The 6,000-nt window shown below is 44.8% G+C and overlaps 1 protein-coding gene across 1 annotated transcript in view; it reads right to left on the minus strand.

The window, feature by feature from the left end:
- GULP1 (GULP PTB domain containing engulfment adaptor 1) overlaps positions 1-2,298 on the minus strand; it is a 276,087-nt gene extending 273,789 nt beyond the window's left edge. The window contains exon 1 of the mRNA XM_082658306.1: positions 2,131-2,298. The gene's annotated coding sequence lies outside the window, so the exon portion shown is untranslated. The remainder of the gene's footprint in view (positions 1-2,130) is intronic.
- Positions 2,299-6,000: the final 3,702 nt, after the last annotated feature.

Consider the following 6,000-nt stretch of genomic DNA (forward strand, 5'->3'; position numbering starts at 1 on the left):
CCTAATTGAATTATTCGATTTAGGTGGAAAATCACCTGCTCAAAACCCAAGTCTTCAGTTCTTACTGGCTGTGAAAACAAAGGTCAAGGTCAAGGGCTTGAAGTTGCAGCAAGCCTAGTCCAAGTTGAGGAGACAACAAAGTGTGGGTATTTGCAAAGTATGATCTCACAAAAAGCACCAGGCCCCCAGCTATTCCACTGCAACACTGATAGGGAATGGTCAGACATCCCTCCTAGACCGCTTCTTTCACTCTCCTCTGTCACATCCCACTGCACTCTATGCTTAGCTTATTTTTTTTGCCAAGAATACTGATCTTAGTCACCTTAAAATTCTCACTGCAAAAGAAACCCCTTGTTTAAACCCAAGTACAACCAACAGCTCCTTTCCAATTATCCCCAGCAACTTCCCCAGTCCCTTTTATGTTTGGCTACTGAGCTCAGTCTAGTTTGGCTGCCGGCCAGGTTCCTCTCTTCTTTCCTTGTCAGTGGTAAAAACTTGGAAAACAGTCCTGGACAGCTCAAGGAGACCTTTTAATTATGCAGTGGGGCAGTACCTTAGTCTGTCTGCTGTTTCCAGCAAGGCTTGTAGTCGCCAGCGACTGCACTCTCCCAATTGGTGGGTTTTCTAGCAAGGTTACTTGTTTATTTGGGGAAGGAGGGAAAGACTGGCAGAAAAAGGGGCGATTTGCAAATCTGAAAAATGCCCAACTCCTCTCAGAGTTTCCTACCTCCTCACATTCACTCTGTCTCATTACTGCCCTCCTTTACCACCTTATCACCCACTTGGCATCAAAGACACAAAATCATCAGTGTCCGGGTCTCCTTGTAGTCCTAGAAATTAACAAGGGGAGTCACGACTGGAACACTCTCCAAAAACTTTTATTCTCAAGTGCTGATGCAAGATATATATATATATTTTTTTTTAAAGCAGGTCCCAAAATAAACTTACTAAATTCTTCCTAATTGCATTATACTTTGTTAAACTTGCAGACTGAAATAGTGCATGTAAATGTCTGATTGCCAGTGGAAATAAGGCGAGCTCAGTCGGGAAAACTGCTAGAACCCAGGAAGAGATACCTTGACCGACACTCGCACTTATTCGGGGTTTGCCCAAGGTACTAAGTGCGCACGCCAAGCCCAACACCAGCTACGTCTTCCTTACTCTACCCTGGCAAGCTAGTTCCAGCTGCAGCGCCCAGCTTCCTGTTCAAGTTCCATTCAACATCGTAAACACATTCCAAGAAAACCAGCCTGCCCCGAGTTCCCTCCCGCACACAGGGAACTCTGAGCGGCGGCCCCAGGAGCCACAGGGAAGAACCGATCGCGCTGGGTTCTGATCCGTGCAGTGAATCAGCCCCCCGGGCTGGTGGACCCGGGCGAGCGAGCTCGGCAACGGGACCGAGAGCCCAGGGTCTCAAGCACCCCGCAGAGCCGTGCGCCTCTCTAAGGTAGCGCCCGCCAGAAGGAACTACTCGACCCACCCAGCCACAGGGTAACCATGTGGGCGCCGCCCCTGAGTTTGGGCCCTCCCAGCCCTGGGTTTTAAAGAATCCACGGCCCGGCCTCGGAGCTTCGCGCCTCCCCGCCCCCCATGCCCACACTCCCTCCCGGAGCCAACAAAAGGGAGGTTACGCTGGAAGAAGTTTTGCTCCTGGGTAGCCTCGCTGTGACCCGGAGATGACTTGCCTGCTCAGCCCCGTCTGGTCCGCACACCCTCAGCCGTCCTGATCCACCCGCGCCCCACCGCCCCCTCCAGCTCCTAACCACCGGCCCCGGCTCCCCGGACCAAAGTTACCACAAAGGGCTCCAGGAGTCCGGAGACCAATGCGTCCCCGACCTCGGGGGGCTCCCCGTCATCCCTGCAGCACTGCCACGGCAGTAGTCAACAGGTCTCAGCCTCCTTTCTTGCTGGACGACTTCCTGAGCCTTTCAGTGTCTTAATTTTTGCAACCTGCCCAGCGGCGGTAGTGGCGGCGAGCAGCCCCGCGCCCTCCTTCCCCGGCACCCGGCCGGGGCTGACCACCGCCCGCTGCCTCTCAGGATGTCAGTTTAAAAGAGACTGCACGCTACCTGGCGGGACGCTGGGCTTGCAGCCAGGGAAGCCCCCAGATAAACCGCGGTCTCTCCGTACCTTACTGACTGATGCAGTCGGGTCAGGCTCCGGGCAGGGACATGGAGAGCCGCCGCGTCCTCGGAGCCTGGCGAACTCCGCTCCGGCGCAGCCCGGGCGCCGTTTCCGTGGCCGAGAGGGAAAGTTTCTCTACGTCAACAGCGAGCTGGACTCGGGACCCTCCGGCTCCGGTCCCCTCCCTCTACGCGCTCTCGGCCCCCTCCCTCCTCTTCCTAATCGGCTGAAGCCAAAACTGGCGCTAGCTGGCGGCTGAGGCTCGAGGCTCGGGACTCCGGGTCGCTCCCGGCTGGGAACGCGGGGCTCCCCCTCTCGGCCAAAAGGAAACTCTCCCAGACTCGGCTGGCGCACTTGGGGCGATCTCCTTGGACACTTCCAAACGGGACGCCTGGGTTCCAGCTCGCTGACTTTCTTCGGTCTCTGATGCTCGTCTCCTATGGGCCCTCTGGGCTATATGGCGTCGGCACGCAGGACCCAGGGGGAGAGTGGAATGTGAGAGAAACTCGACCGGAGAAGACGAGGCCTTACCTTACCCGGTTCTTAGCCGGCACGGGAGCCAAAACACAGTTCTCCCCACCCCCACTCCTCGTCCCCCGCTGCGTTTCCTTTTGAACCTCCTCCCTGAAGCACCGGATCGGGACTATTCGCCTTCCCTTGTCTCTCTGTTTCCGCACACAATTTCAAAACACTTCTGCTGCTTAACAAGAAAAAAAAAAAAAAGTGTCCAAGGAAGCACACACACGAGTAGCACATACCTTCTTTACAGCCTTTATCAAGAAAGCACTGACACAGTTTTTGCTGTGTCTCTGGCCGCACCTCTACACTTTTTTAATTTATTTTTCCTCAGTTTTTTAAAACTTACTGAATCTCTGCACTTTATTATGCCTTACAAGAAAAAAAAAAGAAAGGAAAGAAAACAGAAAACTGCCTCCACCACCAGGTCATGCTCATTTGCTCCATTCAGATATTAACCTCAGAATTCAGGACATCTACTTGGGGTTCGAGGGAAAACATAACAAACCATCCTTACTGACACAGTAAACTTCTGTGTGTGAAGAAGGACAAGAAGGAGGGATATCCTCGTTTAAGCGATTCTTTGAGGATGAGAGGACATTTACTCAAATCTTTTGAGATGCTGCTCAGAATTTAGTTCACTAAATTTTTCATTTGAACCTGAAAATAGATGGAGAAAGGAAAAAAAGCATTTTTGCAAGGCTAACAAATATAATATGTTATGGTGGAATCCAGGGCTTAGAATCAGACTATTCATATTCCTTTCCAGGCTCCGTACTTACTCATTCTGTGCCCTAGGACGCTGGACACAATTACAGCTGCCAAAAGGAATTGTATAATAGAACTCACAGAGTCACAGTCACATTTACAGGAATTAGACTAGAGTAGTGTCAAGCACAGACAAGGTACTCAATAAATATTTGGTTCTTACATCCCACTATTTTTCACTGTAACTAGAGGATGGTACTAGAAATTTCCCCAAAAGACCTTATTAACTGAACCAGTTTTCTTCTCCCTAATGCTTTTTCCATTAAAAAAGATACAACATCACAATTTTTGAAATGAAAACTAAGTTTAGGGATTACCCAGCTCTAGCCAAACTCCCTTACTTTAAATACAAGGCAACTGAAGTCCAAGAATCTTAATTGACTTTCCCCAAATCTCATTGTTAGGAGGTGCTAAAGCTAGGACCAGAAATCAGGCCTCTTCATACGTGGACAGAATCCTCTTTTAACTATGTTTCCACTTTATCATAACAGGCAAGCACACAGTAAAATACTTACATTGAAAATATTAATCATAGGACAATGCTAGTTGCTTCTTCTGTAAATAACCTTTAAATGATTAATTTTCAAACAACCACTAAAAAATAAATGATGCCATTTAGGTGATCACTTAATATTCAAATGATTATAAAAATAAATCAAATGATAGCCCATAGTACTTAGGAATAAGGAGGTTGACCAGATGACCAAACCCATGCTTACATTATATAATTATAAATATATGGGTGTGTTCTTTTAACACAATATTTAAAACTTTGAATAGAGAACTCTAGGCTCCCAAGGATACACCAACAAATCACTAGGATCTGTGGACCTCACTTCGAGAAACACTAGTTTAGTCTTCAATACGCTGCAGCTCCACTTGAATAAGCAGATCATAAGAATAAATGAGGCTACAGAAATCAAGCATTACAAGCTCCATTGTTTACATTAATGGAAAATCTCAAAACATGTACTTATTTCTTATTCATTTGCCTCTGATATCTTTAAGGAGAAGTTTTTCTAAACCTTTTCTCACCTTACTCAATGTTGAAAGTTACTTGGACTTTTATACAATTCCCAGGTTCTCAGAGATAAGACCCTATACCTTCCTTATGAGTAGGGGTTCTCTACTACACCAGCCTCCCCCTGAATTAGCCACTAAAATAATTTCTTGAAGGCATTTCATAGACTTCTCTTTAGAGTTCTATGCTCCCTTTCCATGAGACTTGGAAGTTGCCAAAAAGAGAAAAAATTATAACTATAAAGTATATCCATCATGGATGGATGAATGGGGTGCATGAATCCCCATAACTGTCTTTTTCTAATCATTACACAGAGGGCTAAAGCTTACTAATTTTTATATTTCTTCCCAACATTTAAAATCTCTAAACTTGCTATTGCTCTATAATTTTTATAACCTGACTTTTGATATGAACTGCTATTTATGAAATGGCTTAGAGGTATAAAAATCTCAAAGATGTCAGAATGGAGTTTTTAAAAACACTAAAATCAAATAGAACAAGATTTAAAATCAGATCTGTAAGCATGACCCAGGAACTGAAGAAGGGAGATGCCAAGGAGAAAGGCTGCAGAGGCTCTGGCAGGGCATTACCATTAGACTATGTCTAATTTGCTACTGATAGCAAATACTCAGATTTCCATTTGAAAAGTCTTCACATTCATCATAGGAACATATGCACTGTGATGGAGACTCAGCAGCCTCCTAATATTTTTAAATTAATTTTCTGGCTCAGGCCAGTTTCAAGTTTCTCTTACTTGAACTAAAAGAACCTTGACTAAGATGGACAACTACCTATTATTTATGTTGAGAATAACATTTTATTGCTGATTATTACAAAAATATATAAAAACATGCTATCATATTGGTTGTTTAGCTCTATATTACTGCAAACCCATCAGTTAAAGTATTTAACAACTTTTTAAAAAGGAAATAAAAACCAAAATGGAATTCAAAATCTCAGTCATGTCCATTGAATTCCTAAGGGGACCTGGGTTCCAGAGTTAAAATGTGTTACATTTTACTTTCTATCTTCCATCATTTTATCTTTCAGTCTATTTTGGTCCCCCTGATTAAGAACATGAAACATACTCATTGCAAAAAAAAAAAAAAAAAAAAGAATAGGGACAATACAAAAAAGAAATAAATATCACCTGTGTTCCCACCATCAAGAGTACCCATTGCTAATATTTGCTCCATACCCTCCAAGTATTGTTGAAGTCTCTGAGAGAATCTCCAATAAATAACATTTCTTCTCTATGCTTAGGTTGAGAATAAATTGAGAAATAAAACAAAAGTTTAAAATAAAAGCTAAAGTATTACCTGTAGTATTGACAGAGACCTGGTTTGAATTGGTAAATCTAAAAATGAACAACCAAAATAACATTCTCAGTCACTGTAGTTTCCAGGCTCCCTATCTGGGAGGAGCCAGTGTCTGAAAAAGGAGTTGAATTCTGTTTTCTGAGATCCATTCCTTGGAGGGATAGAGAGGGAGGGAGGGAGGAAGAGAGAGAGGGTGTAGTTGAACTCTGCATTCCCAATAATTCTTCCCAGGTTTATTCCTAAATGTATGTA

Source organism: Grampus griseus (assembly GCF_964374135.1).
Source record: "Grampus griseus genome assembly, chromosome: 7".
Classification (NCBI taxonomy): domain Eukaryota; kingdom Metazoa; phylum Chordata; class Mammalia; order Artiodactyla; family Delphinidae; genus Grampus; species Grampus griseus.